Genomic DNA, 18,507 nt, shown 5'->3' on the forward strand with positions numbered 1-18,507 from the left:
GTCAGCCCCTCAGTTTGTGGTCCTTTCGTACAGCAGCCCTGGGAAATAAGACAGCAGGTAACTCCTAAAATAACAGACATTAACTGAGACAGCGTGGGGCCAGCATTTCCTTGCAGGCCTCAGGCCAGCATACCCAACCCCGCCTCTGCATGCTCTGCTCCCAACTGCTTTGTCCTTTCTTCTGTGGGCGGTGGTGACTTAGGCTACTGGACCCACTCTGGCCCCTCACCCAGAAGCCCTGACCTGCCTGGGAATTGCATCCCTCTGGGGGGCAACCCTTGGTCCACCAACTGACAGTAGGAGAGTCCTGCCCCCTGGCCTCTGTGCCTGACAAACTCACACTCCAGAGGCTTCCCCAGGATCAGGCTGAGCTGTTGCTTGGCCTGAAGTGGCACCTTTGCTTGGCTCCCTGGAGCCTGGCCCTTGAATCTGTCTCTGGATATCTGCTGTAAGACCCAATGCTTGCTCTGTCCCATTTCCTATTCTAAGGGTATCAGCTGATCTAATCCTCACAAGAACTCCACGAAGCAGATACTAGTATTCCAATTTGCAGAAGTGGAAACTGAAGCCCAGAGAGGTAGAGTAATTAGTTCAGGGTCACACAGCTGGTCTGGCTCCTGACTTTGCGTTCAAAGCACTGCACTCTACTATGGAATGGAGTACATGGGCTCTGGGGAGGCCTGGATTTGAACCCTGGCTTTGCCCTTATCAGTCATGGGACTGTGGGCAAGTTATTTTGCCCCTTTGGGCCTTAGTTTCTTCATCTATCAACAGGTTATCACAAAAATTAAGGGAATGAAGACCTATAAGGGGCCAAGGGTTCAGTACACATCAGCTGGTATTGGTTATTAAGAGGGGTGTTGAGCTGGCTTTACCCTGCTGGGGTTGGCCCTGGGGGAGTGGGAGGTGAAGCGGCCAGCTGAGCCGCAGCCCACTCAGTGCCTGGAAGAGGCAGGATGCGGCCCACGCCGAGTCCAGGGTCGCTAGCTCCGTTGCCATGGCAGCAGCCTCCTGGCTTCTAGCTGCCCAAGGCGCCCGCGGGGCTGCCACCCACCTCCCTGGGCCGAGGGCAGCCAGAGGTGACTGCTGCCCTTTCTGCCATGACAGCCTCCTGATTGTCAGCACGGGAGTATCTTCTGGGGCAGAACATACACATCTGCCGCTTATGAGCTGTGAGGGGCCCATGCGAGGAAACCTCAGGACCACCCTGACCTGAGTGGGGATCCCTGAGGCTAGCCCACTCCCACTTTCCTCCTCATGCAGTTTATCTTTCCGGGAAGGGTGGACTCAGGGGTGGGGTGACAGGTTTGAAGCCAGATCAGTCACTTCTAGCGGGGTGGCCTCAGGCAAATTACTTTTTCTCTAGGGCTCAGTTTCATTATCGAAACAAACCAGGACCCGGGCCGAGCCAGCAGCCTTGTAGGGATGCGGTGAGGGGCAAGTGAGAGCAAGGGCCTGCACAGGACCAGTGGTAGCCCAGACGCCTGGAATGTCATGTGCCAGGGCAGAGCCCGTGGACTGTGAGGCCCTGTCATCATTGCCCTAGTCTACGGAGAGGGAAACTGAGGCACGAGGAGGTGATGGAGGTTGCCAAGTGAGGTTTCTGTTTCCCTCAGTCCGTCCATGTTGTACTTCCGTAGGGGCCTGCAGAAAACACCCAGGTCCGTCAGCAGGCCTTTATTGAGCACCTGCTCAATGCCAGCATGGCTCTGCTTCCTGTGGTGAATGGGGTGCCTGGAGGGGAATCTCGGTAGAGCTGGGACCCAAGGGGCCATGAGAAGTGTGGAGACTCCCTGGTCTCTGCCTCTTCTACGATTTTGTGGTTTGGGTCTTAGAAGGCAGCTTTGGGGGCCACAACCTATTTCCCTCTGAACATAGAAACGGAGACAGTCCAACCCTGTGTTAGAGGGAGCTCTGCATTTCTGGTTTCTGGTGGGCTCTGTCCAGACTGTTGGAGTTTCTTTGGGGTAAATACTGAGTCAATGTCAAACTCTTGGCCAGACTGTGTCCTACCCACCCCCTTCCACCTCAGGTGCTCTCCCTCCTGGCCCCTCCCCAAGGTGGCTCACAGATCCCAAGCCTTGGGCTCAAGGGCCGACCTCGGGATTCCGGCTGAGACAGAGCCACAGCCAGCATCTTGGGTCCTGCTTCTTGCTGGGCCTCAGTGCCTCCTCTATAAGATGGGGCCACTTTGAGAGGACCCCATGAGATAGCGCAGAGAAAGTACCTCCAGGAGGTCTGCTCCTTCCCAGCTCACCTAGGGTGGGGCTGGGGCTAAAAAGATTTGAATGTTAGGCTCTTCTCCGTCCCCTCCCTCTCTTCTTTCCCTCCCTCTCTTCCTTCCTTCCCTCCCTCCCTTGCCCCCCCTTCATCCCTTCTCTCCCTTCCTTCCTCCCCCTTTCCTTTTCTTTCCCCCCACCTACCCTTTCTCCCTCCTTGCCTGTCACTGCGCCCTTCCCTCCCTTTTTTATTCCTCCTGCCCGACCTCTCTCCCTGCTTCCTTCCCTCTCTTTCCTCTTTCTTTTATAGAAAAGAAATGTTCTTTTATAGAAAAGTTCAAAGCTCGCCCCCCCCCCCCCCCCGAACCCAGGGTTCTCCATCCCCCTCCTGGGGCGGTCTGGGGCCCTTGGGGGCTTACCGCGGTAGGGAGCCCTGGGCCAGCGGGGAGGGCAGCGTTACTCTCTGTAATGTCACGGTTGCCCTTAGCACTTTTCATGTTCAAAGTGCTTCCTTGGCGCTAAATAATTAATTCTCGCCACGCTCCCATGTGAGGGAATAAATAAATGTCACTTGTATGGGGTGACTAAAGCCTGCAGGGAACCAAGGCTGACAGCTCGGCGGCACCAGCAGAGGGGTCGGTTGGGGACGTTACCTTCAGAGCTTGTCGCTAGATGAGAGCTCGCTGATAGCTCAGCCCTGGTGCCGGGGGTGGGGGGGTGGGTGGGGAACGCCAGCAGAGGACCCCTGTGGGCCGGGCACTGGGGCCTGTGCCCTTTTCTTCCTCCTTAACCTTGGCTTTCTCATCTGAGAAAGGGGACTCAGCTCCCAGGGCCACCACAAGGGCAGAGCCCGCTCACGTTGCTTCTGGACTGGCCCTGTTGTATTCTCAGAAGCAAGCAAAGGGGACCCAGCCACAAGCGGAAGGACCCCCGGGCTGGGGGACGGGAGGGTGGAGATCAGCTAGGTGGAAGCCAAGAAGGCTTCCTGTAGGAGATGACCTTTAGGCTGACTGGTGGAGATGGGGAGCTTGGATATGGGGGAGTGAAGGGAATTAGGGTCTTTGTTTATATGCCCAGACAGTATGTTCATTCATTCATTCAACAAATATTTACTGAATTCCTACTGTGCTCCAGGTGCTGGTTTAGGTGCTGAAGGTACGCAGAGGAGAAGGCAGACAGAATCTCCGCTGTGCCTTGGCGGGCTGATGGTGTGGAGAGGGAGGCAGTGTGCTAGATGAGAAAAAGCAAAGAGCAGAACCGTCCAAGGAAATTCAAGGTGAGCCACTTGTATAATCTTAAATTTTCTTGTGGCCCTGAAAAAAAAATAATAAATAAAAACGTTAATTTTAATCATGTTTTATTTAATTCAATGTGTCCAAAATACTGTCTTTCCAATGGGCAATTGATAGAAAAATTATGAATGTGATATTTCACATTCTTTTTCCATACTAAAATCCAGTGTACATTTTACATGTATAGTCAATCTCAATTTGGACCAACCCCATTTCATGGGTTCAGTACCCACCAGGGTTTGGGGCTGCCTTTTTGGATAGTGTGGAGTTAAGGGGGGCTGTGTGGGAAATACAGTCAAGTTGGGGTGGGAGCTCAGTGAGATGGGGCCTTGGAGCAAGCACTTGAAGTGACAAGGGAAGGAGCCAGGTGGGTATCTGGGGGAAGGGCGTTCTACGCAGAGAGCTCAGCCAGTGCAAAGGCCCTGAGGTGGGGTCTGCAAGGGGGACAGTATGGCTGGAACAGAGTCAGAGAGCTGAGAAGAGTGGGAGATGAGTTGGTGACCAATGGGGAATTGTCATGTGGGGCCTTGGAGGCCACTGAGGCCTTTGGTTTTTACCTTGGGTGAGGTAGGAAGCCAGGGGGCCAGGGGAGGGTTCTGGGAATTATCATCACCCTCATTTTCTTTTGAAAATTTTGTTGTGAAATATCAATAGAGTTACAGGAAATTGCAAGAAATACTTGAGAGAAAGCCCCTGTGCCCTTCTTCCAGCTTCCCCCAATGTAACCTCTTGGGTAATTACATTGTCATTGATATAACTGTCATTGTTAGGAGATTCATTGATATTGTCTTTGATAGATTGTCTTTGACATAGTTCATGGACCATACTCATATCTTAGTTTTATATGCACTCATGTGTGCACATGTGGGCAGTTTGATCATGCGAAGGTTTGCGTGTCCATCACCTCCGTCGAGATTCAGAGTGGTCTCACCGCAAAGGTCCCTGGTGCTACCCTCTTATAGCTGCAGCAGCTGCCTCCTGGCTCCCAGCAACCACTAATCAGTTCCCAGTCTCTGTGATTATTAATTTAGGAAGGGTCTATAAATGGAGTCATATAGCATGTACCCATTTGGAGATTAGCTTTTTCCACACACATAAAACCCATGAGATCCACCTGGGTTGCTTTGTGCCCCTATAGTTTGTCCCTTTTCATTGCTGAGTCGTAGTCTGTGGTGTGGCTGTCAGTGGCCTTTTTGTCCATTGCTCATTAAAGGACATCTGAGCTGCTTCCATCCTTCAGCTGTTCTGACTACAGCTGCAGTGACATTCACTTAGAGGTTTTTGCATGAAAGTAAGTCTTCATTTTTCTAAGGTAAATGCTGAGTGAAATTCTTGGTCTGTCTTGTAGCTGCAGGTTGAGTTTTATATGAAACTGCCTTCTAGAGTGGCTGTACCATTTGCATTCCCCCAGCAATGGCCGAGGGCTCATTTCTCTGTATCCTGAAGAGCAGTTGGTGTTGTCGCTACTTTTCATTTTAGCCATTCTGATAGGTTATCACCCCCAGTTTACAAGGGAGAAACCTGAGGCTCGGAGAGGAGGGGTTGCTGCCCCAGTCTCCCATCAGATGGAGGGGAGGCTGGCAGGTTTCTCAGGACCAAGGGGTGGCTGGAGCCAGGATGTCTGGGTACTGAACCTGGCCATGCCCCTTCTTAGCTGTGTGGCCTTCAGTGGTGGCATGACCTCTCTGTGCCTCTGTCTTCCCTCTCTGAAATGGGCTCATCCTCGTACCTACGCTGGAGGTATGCTCTGAAGTGTCAGTGAGACAAATCCTAATGTGCCCTTCGGCGGAGGGTGGACCCTGGGTGTATTACCTACGTGGAGTTGTCATCTTCATTATGTGCCTCAGTCTACCCTCCCCCACCCCCACCCATACACACACTGTAACCCCTGGGATTTCTTCCCAGGTCTCACCTTCCCCAGACCCTTCACTATGTCACCCACCCCCACTTGCCCTCTCTCCAGTTCTGCCAGCTCCAGCCCCTGACCTCCTGGTGGCTCCTGCACACCAAACACGTTCCCATCTCAGGGCCTTAACCTGGCTGCTCCCTCTGCCTGGAACATTCTTCCCCAGTTATCCTCAGGGCTGGGCCTTCACTTCATCCAGGTCTCTGCTCATATGTCACTTCCTCAGGGAGGTCCTTCCTGACTGCTCTAAAATTATAAAGTGGATGTAGAATGCCATGTTCCACCCCTTGCTAGCCTTCATCCTTCATCAGAGACTCACCCAGCATCGTGTATTTGTTTCTCCTCTGTCTCCTCAGCAGGCTGGGAGCTCCGTGGGGAAGGGGCTGTGTCATTTTTGGTGAATCCCTAATGCCTAGAAATGTGCCCAGCACATAGTAGATGCTCAAAAAAAAAAATGAGTTTGTTTGTGACTGGGTTCCCATGGCCTGTAGTGGCTCCTGGCACATAGCAGGGACTCGGTAAATATTTGTTTTGTTCATTACTGTCCTTCCAGTACCTGTACTTTGTAGGCATTTGATGTTTATCGAATGTTATGAGTGAATGGTTGAATACAGGGCTGTTCTCTCCCCAAACAGAGTCTTCCAGAACATAAGTGCTGTGATATGGAGCGAGAGGTGGGGCAGTCTAGAAGGGCCAGTGCTTGCCGGCCTGGCAGTACTCCTGAGCTTAGCTGTCTGTGCACACGGGCGGCCCTCTCTGAGGAGCAGCCCCCCAGTTCCTTGCCTGGCATGGCCTGCTGGGCAGCACATGGCCCCACTGTACTCTGTCAGCCCGAGGGGCCTCACCCAGCACAGGCCTGGTCACGCAGGCGGAGGAGGGGAAGCGGGAGGGGGTGCCTGCAGATGGCAGGCCATCTGGCTGTGCAGGAGGCTGGGCCGGCAGGCGCCCTCCCCATGGCCCACGCTGTGCTGTCGTCTTCCTTTCTGCTTAATGGTGCTAGGCAGAGGCTCTAGGGCAATGCATGCCCTCACCTGGTTCTGGGCCCCACTGGGCACCTGTAGTATGTTGGGTGTACATCTGGCCCTAGAGCCCAGTACAGACTTGGCAGAGTGGGTGTCAGGAGGACTGTGTTTAGGGTGTCTGAGGCCAGGTCATGTGGAGGCTCTGAGGACAGGGCTGGAGGTTGACCCCTCCACCCTGTCAGCACCAGCACCATGCTGCCCACTGCCTCCCACCCCTGGCAGATGAGGGATGTGTGTATGGTTGAATGTGCATGTGTATTTGTGCATGTATGAACATGTGCATGGGTGTATGGATGCATATATTTATGGATATATGTATTGTGAGTGCCTGTGCCTGTGTATATACACTTGTGCCTGGGCATGTGTGCAAACTTGTGTGTCCCAGGCAGCAGCATGCTAGGTATTAGGGGCACAGACTAGAGCTGATATTCTGGATTCAAAATCTGGCTTCACCACTCACTGGCTGTGTGACCCTGGGAAAGTTACTTAACTTCTCTGGGCCCCATCTGATAATAAAAACGGCACCTACCTTGTAGGCTTGCTGTGAGAATTAAGCGAGATAATGCCTGGGACCCATGGAACTGCTTCTGGCACATAGCAAGCCCTGTCCAAGCATTTGCTATCATCATAATTTGTGATTATTCTCAAATGGTTGGTAGGACCTGGGATGGATACTGACACAGCATTAAATAATACTGAACAGCAAGAAACAGCATTCCCTTTTATCTTTTTGGTTCTTCTGCCGGCTGTAAGGAGAATGTCTCCATGGAGGGCTGAGAGGGCTGGAAGGCTGGTGCAATTTCCACTATAACAGAATGGGAGGAAATGTCAGTCTAAAACCTTCCTCCGATGGCAGGGACTAACCGGACTGTGGTGACACCCTTTGTTTGCAATGTATTTATTTTTATGGTCACCTTCTGTTTACAGCTAGCGATACCAGCTTTCCAGTTATGGGGTGATACAAACTTTCCTTTTAAGTCAATATATTTAAGTGAAAAGAAAGCATTTGCTTTTAAAAAACTGAGCAAATAGTAGTTGTCTTAGTTTCCTGAGGGTGCCATAACGAAGTCTCCCAAACTGGGGGGCTTAAAACAACACAAGTTTACTCTCTCCTCATCCTGGAGGCCAGACGTCCAAAAGCAAGGTGAGGGTGGCCAGCCCCTCTAAAACCTGCCGGGGGGGTGTCGTGCCTCTTCCAGCTCTCGTGGCCGCTGACAGTCCTTGGTGTTCTTTGCTGGCAGTTGTGGCACTCGAGTCTCTGCCTCTCTTGCCACATGGCCTTCCCTCCCCTGCGTCCAAGTTATTCTCCTCTGTGAGGACAGCAGTTACACTGGACTTGGGCCTGCTCTGATCCAGTTTGACTTCAACTAATCACATTTTCTAAGACCCCATTTCCAAATAAGGTTCCATCGTGGGGGCCTGGACTTAGGGCTGGACGTGTCCTTTCAGGGGACACAGACCAAGTGGGCACAGTTGTTCAAGTGTGAAGAATGCAGAGTCTGTTCCCTAGGGTGTAGGGGTGCTGGGGGCGGGGAGGAGGCAGGGACCATGTGGCGATGCCCAAATGCCCAGGGACTTGGCAGCCGTCTGGTGATTCAGGCCCAGGGTGGAAGTTTTCGTTGCACAGCTTCAAAGGGTTCAGTGATCTGGACTATCTTCTGATCTGTGTAGATACCAGCTGGGCCTAGTTCATGTTCAGCACCATCTCCCTGCACTTGGGGGCACCTGCCGGGGGTGGCTGGGCGGGACGGGGACCAGACAATCCCAGGAGATCTGACTCAGGGGCAAAGGCAGCCCAGGACAGAGAAATGGGGATGCCCTTTGCAATTCAGCCTTCTCCATTCTCAGTAGGAAGAAGCCTTCTGTCCCTGCATGTTCATCTTCAGAGGGTGCCACGTCCTGCCCACAAGTCAGTGAGACGCGGCTGCGCCAGCTTCTGGAAGGGCCCATGTAGAGAATGAGCGTTTGTCCTCATGGCTGGTGGGGCTGCCACATTGTCTAGGGAGGTTTGCAACAAGTACACGGTGGTGTGGGGGGTCACAGGTGCAGGAGCTCAGGTGCAGCCCAGCTTGTTCTTTCTCTCTCTCTGACAGACTTTTGTTTCCCAGGGAGGTGAGCTCTGGGGACAGAGTCCCCCACGATAGTGTCTGCCCACTGCTCTGATTACCCACCGCAGCATGGCTTAAATCAACAGGAATTGCTTTATTGTTGGGTCTAGGTGCTGGGGTTGACCAGCCTCTGCCAGGGGTTTGTGCAGGGTGGGTCCTGCAGTAGTGGTCAGAGGGGGCTGGGCTGGGGTCATCTCAGCTTTCCCGTGCTCATAGGTTGGGGTTAGGTGCTAGCTAGGGCTGTCAACTGTTCCCTCCATGTGCCTCCACATGTGGTCAGGGCCTCCTTACAATATGGCAGCCAGGTTCTAGAGCTAGAGGCCCTGGAGGTGTGGAGGAAGCTGCAGCACCTTCTGTGACTCTGAAGCAATGTCAGAGCCCTGGCTGGCTTCAAGGGGAGGGCCATAGATGCCCCTCAAGGGGAGGAAGGAATGTGAGTATGTTGCTGTGACCTCCTTGGACACACGCTGCCACTTCTATCCTTGCCTCCCTCTCTGCTCTCATTCTAGCCCAGCCTCTCAGCTTCTGATTCCATGCACTCTCATTGGGCATCTTCTCTATGCCAATTGCTTCCACTCATACTGTCACTTTCGCTGCCCACAGCTCCCCTTTGGGGCAGGTCTTTAATATTCTCATTTCAGAGCATGTAGGAAAGGCACCTGTCCAAGCTCCATGGCTGTTGGTGCCTTTGGGGAACACCATAGTCTCTGGTTTCCCTTGGAGACAACCCCTCGCTTATCTTAGACCACGTGGTTTGGGTAGGTCCAGAGATGGGCATGTGACTCAGGCCTGGTGCATCAGAGTTTTTCCTCCCAGTAATTGGGATCATCAGGTGATCCAGCTTGGTACAGTGGTAGTTAATTCCAGGACTGTTGCTAGATTAGTCAGGAAGTGAGAATGTGGCTGATAAAGCATCATGGACATTCAGCCAGGCTTCCTCCTTGAGGGCAGGGCCTGCTTGAAATGAAGCCAACATAGGCAAAAACAGGCAAGAGATGAAAAGAGACAGAATCCTTAAGATGACCTTAAGTCATTGTTTAAAGTTCTGGATCCAGCCATACCTGAGGTTAGACCTCTCCTTGCACTTTGTTATTATAGAGGCCAATAACTTTCTTTTTAATTGATGTCACTTTGAGTTGAGGTCTCTGTCATAGCCCAGAGACCCCTAGGTCATAAAGAGGCAGAAAAAGGAATTTGAGCCCAGGCCTATCTTAAGTGCAAATTCCAGATTCTTCCCCAGAGCTGTATTACTTTCCCATCCCTCTACCAGGACTGAGATAAACTCTCCCTCCTCCACAATGCCCTCCATGACAGTATCTCTGGAGTTTGTGACCTTTGGTCTTGGTGCTTTCAGGAATGGTTCCCTATGCCTTCTCCTGCTAGTCTTGGGTACTGAACTTCTGAACTGTCACCATCGGAGCATCAGAGCATCATTCCTTTGGGTTAAGCATTGCCCCATCAACTGATGTATTTTTTTTTTTTTTTGTATGCTGTATGTCAGGGTCACATTGCAGTCTTTTTCCATGTGAGTATCCTGTTATTGCAGCGCCATTTGTTGAATTTTTTTGCTTGTTTGTTTTTTTGTTTGCTTGTTTGTTTGTTTTTGGGGGGGAAGTGTGTGGGCCGGGAATTGAACCCAGGTCTTCTGCATGGTAGGCAAGAATTCTACCACTGAACTACTGTCGTACCCCCCAACTAATGTTTTTAAAAATAGTCTTGATCCCACTAGAGTCCAAGGAAAAACTGGATGCTTTAATGGAGCTTCAGGGTAGTGGTGGTAATGGAGGGGGCTGTGTTTGGTTCTGATGAGAAAGGAGAAAGTGACATTTAAGCTGGACCTTTAACAACAACAAAAAAAGGGCAGGATTTGGTGATCCAGGATGTGGGAAAGGGCATTCGAAGAGGAAGGAACAGACCAAGATATAAGAATTTCCAGAGCAGAGTCAGGAAACCATGAGCTGCTGCTGTGGCTAGTTTGTGGTGTCCATGGCAGGACTGAAGCCAGCAAAGATGACCCTGGAACCTTGAAACACCAGGCTGAGAAATTTGATACTTACTTCCCAGATAATAGGGAGCCACTGACGGTGTTTGAGCAGGAGAGAATCTCAATCTGAGCAGCACTTAGGACAGTTAATCTTGGGCCAGCATGGAGAGTGATTTGAAGAAGCTAAAGCAAGGCATGGCCAGCGGGAGTTCAAGTGAGAACCAGAGTTGGAACCACGAGAGAAGTGAGGAGCCAGCAGAGATATTTTTGGGACAATTGGCAAGACACAGAGATGGCCTGGGTGGCAGGGACAGGCAGAATCCTCAGAGCATCCCAATCAAGGCCATAGTAGGTTTCTCCCCCCTTCAAGAATAGGGGGGGGGTACCTCCACCTGTCCATACAATACCTGTGGATGTGTGCTGGGTGTGTGGATTCACTGCTGTGTAGTTTTCCATTGTAGGGATGTACCACAATCTTTTTATCCATTCATGGGTTGATGGGCATTTGGGTAGCTCCCAGTTACCCCCTTTTTAAACATCAGTAAATGTCGCTTTACACTAAGCAATAAAATCTATGAAATCATGCATAGGGTATGCTAGTTAAATTTTCTCTAGTACACATTAAAATCAATGCACAATTATTATAAATTTAAAATGTTTATCCAAGAACCACCTTCCATCGTTTCAGCCACACTTTGGCATAGGCTCTGACAACTGCTGCTGTGGTTGGATTGATAGCCAGGGGCACTGAGGTGAAACTCCCTTTCCCAGCCCCCAGCCCTGGATGGGGGGCCGTGGCCCCACCTGTGCTCAGCTGGACCGAGACACTGAGCTCAATTCATCCTGCCTTCAAAGAACCCCTGTCTTCTCCAGGCTCCTGGGTGAGGCCCTAGCGGTGCACTGGGGAAAGCCAAATCCTCGCCTGGAAAAGCACACTCAGCCCTTGTTTAGATCAAGGCTTGCCTGCAGTAGGATAGCCCAGCTGCGAGGGCAGGGTTCCCCCCTCAGCCACCAGCCCCATGCCCACCCGGGTGACAGCGGCTACCCTGGCAGCAGGGCCCTTACCTGCGCGTGTATCCTGGGGGTTAGATGCCCAGAGGCCTGTCCCTCGGCCGGGTCTCCCACTCCCCTCAGCTCTTAGAAGCTAGATGTGGTCCATTTCACTTTCTCTCAGGACTCAAACTGCCCCTTCCCAGCAAGACGCTCCCCATCTGCCATTAAATGCCCTCACAATTCCCCACTTTAACAGAAAAGCCTTTTCTGACGTGACAGCCCACGGCAGGGCCAGTTTACCGGGGGGACACTCCCCACCCCCGTTTGTTTATCTCCTGTTGCTCCTCTGTCCTGAGCAGGCTGGGCCTGTTCTCTGGCTGTATGTTTCAAAGCTTGAACAAGGGGCATCGGCATTTTTCGTCTAAAAAGAAGGCTGGCAGAAGGGTCAGCTGCTGGGATTGGGGCAGCAAGCAGGCGGTGGGGCTTGGTGGGGCTCTGCTCCCTCTCTGGGGGTGGAAAGAGGCTGCAGGGGGCTAACAGCCTCTGGATGACAGACGGCATCTTCCCAAAACCTGTGAGTGTGACCTGATTTGGAAATAGGGTCTTTGCAGATTTCGTTAGTTAAGACAAGGCCACACGGGAGTAGAATGAGCTCTAAATTTATCTGACTGGTGCCATTCTAGGAAAAGGGACCTTTGGACAGAGAGACACAGATGAGGCACAGACGGGAGGCTCTAGAGACCACCAGGAGCTGGATGAGGCCGGGAAGGAGCCTCCCGGAGGGGCTGCCCTGCCCGCCCCTCCATTTAGGGCTTCTGGCCTCCAGAGCCCTGAGACCCCCCAGGTTGTGGAACTTAGTTGCAACAACGCAAAGAAACCAGTAGAGGAAATCTGAGGTTGCAGGAAGTCCTTCAGCTTTTTAGAGACACAAGGCCAGGGTTTTGTACCAGCTCAGTCCCTGCCTAGCAGTGGGTTTGCCAGGGGTGTCCTAGGTTCTGACAGTTACCTTCCCAGGTCCATCAGAAGGCCCTGCAGTCTGCACCGGGCTGGCAGGACCCCAGGACAGAGGGGCTGGCAAGTGGGAGGGGCTCAGAGAACTCCTCTGGGATTAGTGAGGAAGTGGCATGGCCACTTCTCCAGTCCCCAAATCAGCTGCAAGCACCACCCCCCCCCAGCTAGCCAAGTGACCGCACACGATCTACCCCTTGGCCAAGCCTCAGTTTACCCTCTGTGCAGCATGATGGTAGAAAATTGGCTTCTGGTGCCAGACTGCTTGGGTCTGAATCTGAGTTTCCCCTCCTGGCTGCCCCTCTTTGGGGGGTGGTCCCTGCCCTCTCTGAGCCTCTCGGTTTCCTCTTATATAAAACAGGACTCATCTTAGCACTTTTTCGTGGGTTGGTCTGAGGGCGCTTCGCACGCCTGCATGCAGTAGGTGTTAAATAAGTACTTATGACTTTGATAATGATCTGAACTCTGAGACCTTTCAGAGATCCCTTTTGGGCCACCAAGCTGCACTCCCCATTTTCTGAGATTTTAGAAAGCCAAGGCCCCAGCCTCTGGTCTGCAGATAGAGATCTTCCCCTACAAGCAACCTGGCTCCCTGCAGATGCCCCCTTCCAGCATTGACATGGGGAGACTCAGTCCCCAGGGGCTATGCCCCAAATCTTGGAAGTTCTCCATCTGCCTCCCTTGGAGGGCAGCGTGTTGTCAGCGGGCAGAGGGGAGCGGGGTGCATGAATGGATGAGTGGGTTTATGGTGGTGGGGAGGTGGAATATGGTGCTGATTCATGGCTTCTTGTCCCTGCCCGAGAAAGCTCCAGACACACGTGCTCAGGCTGTGGTCATTTATCTCAGCCTTGCGAGAGCGGAGGTCACGCGGGAGGAGGGGGGTGAGCGGGGGTGGGAGGAGGGAAAAGGAAGGGCAGAACAGCGCAGAGCAGGTCTGGAGCTTGTCCACCCACCGGGAAACTCGTGAAATGAGTCAGAGGAAATTGCCTTGCGGAGAGGGAAAGCTCCGACTCAGGTTCCATTCTCTGGTTTCTAAAGGGAGGCAGGGTAAAAATTGTTCTGCAGATCTGCACACCTGTCCCACCCACCTGTCTTGTGTTGTTTTATTCCCCATCCCCTCCTGCCCCCCGCCCCCAGGCTCCAAGGATGAGGGCCCGCCCACCCCCGCCAGTGTCCTGCTGCAGTGTGAGGTATCTCATTAATTAGAATGGTGGGGGGTGGGGTGGGGGGAGGCAGATGTCACCAATCATTAGGCCACTATGCACAGTGCTGGCCTCCAGACTCCTTCTCCAGGCCCTGTCCTGCCCTTTGTGCTCATCACTTAATTCCACGCAACTCCCCTCCTGGCCCTGGGTCTGGGGAAGAAGCCTGGCGGGCAGGGGAACAGCTCAGCAGAACGGAGGTGCCCCTGCGTCCTTGCTGCCTGGGCATGCAGCCAGACGCGGAGGTGATGGAGATTTTTAATTTTCATCACGGCTGTCCATCGGAGCCCGGTTTTAAATCACTTTAACGGCAGATTAAATATATATAAGCTGATATTAGAGGACATTCTTAGTACCTTTATAAATATCTTAAATCATAAGTTTGGCTTAATTGCACTTGGGGGGTTTGAGGAGCCTGGGGATTGGTGGGAGGCTGGACAGGTAAGCTCTGGGGTTGGGGAGGTGTCAGGGGTATAGATGGAGGTTCTGCACACAGAGGGGGAGAGGAGAAGCTGCCCAGGGAGAGGGTGGGGCGTCCACAAGTGCTTGGTGTTAAAAAAAATCCATCCGTTTAGCAAGTGATGGTGAATATAAGGCCCCTCACTTCTCTGAATAGCCCCCAGTGCACAGTGCCCAGGGCAGCTCAGGGCAGGCCCAGTTCTCCCTCCATTGAGTTACAGGCTGGCAGGGAAGACCTGGGAAGGCAAGTAATTCCACACCACCATGACACAACAGCCACTGAGCGCAGTCGGAGGCATGACCTCTGCAGGCTGGGGATACATATGCTCTCATTTAGTCCTCATAACAGCCCTATAAGGTGGGCATTACTATCTTCACCTTATGAATGGGGAAACAGAAGCTCAGAGAGGTTAAGTGACTGGTCAAGGTCACACTGCTCTTCCATGAGAGAGTAAGATTTGAACCCAAGCAGCAAGGCCCCTGAGGCTGTGCCTGAGCCACCAGCTACTGAGCAGAACTTTCTGCCTCTCCCTCCAAGTGTCAAGAAAGACCACAGGGAAGGATGGGGGGAGCATAGGGGGCCTGACTTTGTCCAAAGGCTTAGAGGAGGCTTCCGGAGAAGGGGCATTAAAGCCGAGAGCGACAGCTAAGTAGAAGTAAGGCCAAATGAAGCAGAAAGTAGGTGGCAGAGGAGAGAACAGCAAGTGTGAAGGTCTTGAGGTTGGCATTCGCTTGGTATGTTCAGGGAACAGAGGAAGTCAGTGCAGTTGAATTGAGACTGAACCTGAGGGCAGATGGGACTACATGCCTCTTGGGGACGTCTTGGGGACTCTTGACTGAGGAAGGCTCATGGACCCTCACTGCCCCAGAGTGGCTGAACTAGACTCAGCCCTGGGAACAGGGTAGAAGAAGAGTGGGAAGCCCCCAGACTCACCAAGGTCCTGTTTGCGCCTCCCTGGCAGAATGAGGCTCAAAATAGAAATTCAGTTGAGTTCCAGAAAATTCTAGAGGATTCACTTCCTGCCCTCCTGAGCCCACAGGCTGAGATTCCACCTGCTGCAGTAACAGGAAGAGCAGGGATGAGGAGGGTTGGTGAGGTGCATTGACGAAGCTGATTTGGCTGGTGAAGAAATGGAGGACAGATGGTGGTCTGAGAAGCTTAGCCAAAGAGAAAGGCAAGCCGAAGCCCCTGATAGATTGGGATGCCAGGGGTGGGGGTCGGTGAAATGACTCAGAATCATTAAAGGTCAAAGCAGGAACAGCCTTTCAGTTGTTCAGGCCCAGGGTAGGGCAGGAACCAGTGAAGACCTTATTGTCTGTGTTGAGCCCTGTGTTTCTCTCCCATTCTGCATCTGCTCCATCCCTAATCCTGTTGGCAGTACAAAAAAATCCACCTCCACTCTAATCCCTTCCTCCTTCCACCCCACTCCCTCCCCCCGTCCTCATTCCCACTTGTTGTTCACCTGGACTCTTGCAGGAGTCTCCTCAAGGTTCTCCCAGTTTCTGCCTTAGCCCCTGCAGTCCATTCTCTACCCAGCAGCCAGAAGGAAATTGTTAAACCTCCGTCAGGACATGCTGCTTCTCTGCTCAAAAACCCACAACCGCTCCCTACCTCCCTGGAGTAAACGTTAGTTCTGGCCGTGGCCTGCAAGGCCCAGCACTGTCTGCCCCCACACCCTCTGTTATGCCTCTGAGCGCATCTCCTCCCATTCCTCCCTCTGGCCTCCTAAACACACCAAGCTCCTGCCCGCCCCAGGGCCTTCGTGCGGGCGGTTCCTGCTTCCTGGAACATCCTTTCTTCAGATTCCTGCTCCACTCATTCCCTTACCTCCTTCATGCCCTTACTCCAAGGTCACTTTTGTCCTGAGATTTTCTCCAACCTTTAAGTCACCCCACCCCTCATGCTCCTTCCTAGCCCTCACTGCTTTATTTTGCTTCATATCATTTATCGCTGTCTGATCCACTTTATATTTCATTTATTTTGTGTATCATCTACTTCCTCCCACCAGAGTGAGGGCAAGGAGTTATTTTCTGTATTATTCAGAGCTAAGTGTCCAGTGCTGAGGGCAATGCCCAAGCCAAGTAGATGGATGCTCAGTACATATTTGATGGATGAATGAAGGGGCCAGGTCACATGGGAAGGCCAGATGTCCAGTGCTCAGTTCTGGACATGGCCTGCAGCTGTCAGCCCAGGACTGCTCTGTGGGTACCCCAGGACCATGTGCCTCCTGCCAGCCAGCCCTTCTGGAGAGCAGGCCCCAGGCCTTGCGGTGGCTGCTTGGGCCCAGTCTCCTGCATTAACAGGTGGAGGGAGGCAAAGGGGTGGAGTCTCACCACTGACTCTGCAGTAGCCATTGTTTGCTTTGGTGTCCCTAGCATCCTTTCCTCCCTATCTGGCTGTTGCACCCCACTCTTAGTCCATGAGAAGGAGGGAGGCCACACCCCAAGTTCTGGGATAGGCACATGGCCAATCAGCAGAGTGCGATCCCTCACCACTGTTATTGTTTCAGGGATGGACATGTGACCTGCTATGGGCCAATGACAGTCAGCCCTGGGACTTTTGCTGGAATTAATGGAAAAGAAAGCTTTGTCTGGGTAGAATTTGTTGAGCTGGAGGAATATAAAGTAGGTGTTTTGTGTTGAATTGCATCCCAAAAAAGATGTGTTGAAGTCCTCATCTGTGGTACCTGCGGATGTGACCTCATTTGGAAATAGGGTCTTTGCAGATGTCATCAAGTTAAGATGCAGGCATTCTGGATTAGGGTGGGCCCTAAAGCCAATGACCAGGTCCTTCTAAGAATAGAAGGCTCAGACACACCGGAGAAAAGGCCCCCAAGACACAGGCCCTCCCTACCTAAGTCACCTCTGTTTTATTCTCTTTCTAGGCCTTATGGTTTCTGAGCTTACTTATTTGTAAATTGATGCCTTCTCCTTTCACAAACAGACTCGTGGAAGCAGAATCCTTGTTGCTCCAACAGGTTTATAGTAGGTCCTCGATGAATCTTTATGGACTGACATGCGAGCTCAGGCAAGACCCTCTCAGAACCTACCTCTGTTTTCTCATCTGTAATTCTGTGCCTGGTAGACCTATGGGATCCAAGGAAATTATGATGGCTCTGTACGCTCTCATATTATGTTGAAATGATACTAAAAAGTGAGAGCAGCTTGTTAGTTTGTGGGATGATCTCCAGTGCTCCGCACAACTTTCTAACCATAGCCTTCCCTAAAGCCACTGCTGAAGCAGGAATGCTCCCTGTCATATAGGCTTCAATCTGAGAAGACTGCCTGGAAGAGGGAGCACTCTCCCACTAGCTTATCACTCCTCCATCTCCAGGGTTGGCTCCCTCATTTCAAAACCTCCTCCCACCTCACCATTCCCTGCCCAAAGCCTTGAAGCTTCCCTCTTGCAAGCCCCTCACCCTATCACTGCTTCTCGCCCCCTCCACCCCCCACCCCCAGCCTGGATGGAACATTTTCTTCAAGAATGCCAACGGTCAAGGTCACAGTTTCCTCTCTGAGCTCCCCACCCCCTAGCCCAGGGAATTAGACTCGAGGCCACTCCATCTGTCTGAAAACAATTAGCAGTAAACGCCAGCGCCAAGGGGCTCTGGGTCACCCGGGAATGGAGCTGTGGGGGTTATAAATCCAGAAGATTCCCAGCTGAATCAGCCTTCCTGTCTGTGGGCCAAGAAGCATCTCCCCTGGCCTGGCAGGGAGTCTTCGCAGCCACCGATGTGGAGCGGGGCCTCACAAAGACCTGGCCTCAGCTGGGAAGGTAGAGGGGCCCAGCTGGCCAAGTGCAGGGACTGCGTCGCAGCCGGACAGGAGAGCAGCCTTATTTGCTGTGTATTGTGTGTTCCATTTCTCAAAACACTCTGTGCATATGCTTCAAGTGTACTGGCCCGCAACCAACTGGGACTTGGGGTCCAGGAGCTGGTGGTGGGTATGTATTGGGGAGGTGGGAGGGGTTTGATGGGCCTGCTGAAGGTTTCATACTGCACCAAGTGAGGACAGCTCTAACCCTGCCCCCTCCCCACCCCCACCTGGCCTGCCTCTGCCCCCGCCCCCTCCCACCCCCCAATCCAGGCTTGTGCCTGATGTGCCTCCTTCAAATTCCAGTTTCTCTTAGAAGGGAAGGGGAGCCTGCTTGGACAACCTGGACTGACTTTATCTACATAAGGCTTGGCTTACAGAGTTATTTTTTTCCTTTCTGTTAATTTGGATTTCTTGCTAGTGTTTCAAAAATCAAGAGATTCTACATAAAAATCTGGATTTTCAGCTCCTTTGGAAAAATGCAGGCCTGGGCGAGACAGC

General features: G+C 52.4%; 1 protein-coding gene across 14 annotated transcripts in view; it reads left to right on the forward strand.

The window, feature by feature from the left end:
- Positions 1-18,507, forward strand: part of NCOR2 (nuclear receptor corepressor 2) — a 320,600-nt gene that overhangs the window by 16,481 nt on the left and 285,612 nt on the right. For 13 of the 14 annotated variants that reach the window (XR_013175504.1, XM_077159574.1, XM_077159582.1 and 10 more), the window contains exon 2: positions 3,354-3,495. The exons of the other annotated variant lie outside the window; for it this stretch is intronic. The gene's annotated coding sequence lies outside the window, so the exon portion shown is untranslated. The remainder of the gene's footprint in view (positions 1-3,353; positions 3,496-18,507) is intronic. 14 annotated transcript variants of the gene reach the window in all.

This window comes from Tamandua tetradactyla, chromosome 5 (assembly GCF_023851605.1).
Source record: "Tamandua tetradactyla isolate mTamTet1 chromosome 5, mTamTet1.pri, whole genome shotgun sequence".
Lineage (NCBI taxonomy): Eukaryota > Metazoa > Chordata > Mammalia > Pilosa > Myrmecophagidae > Tamandua > Tamandua tetradactyla.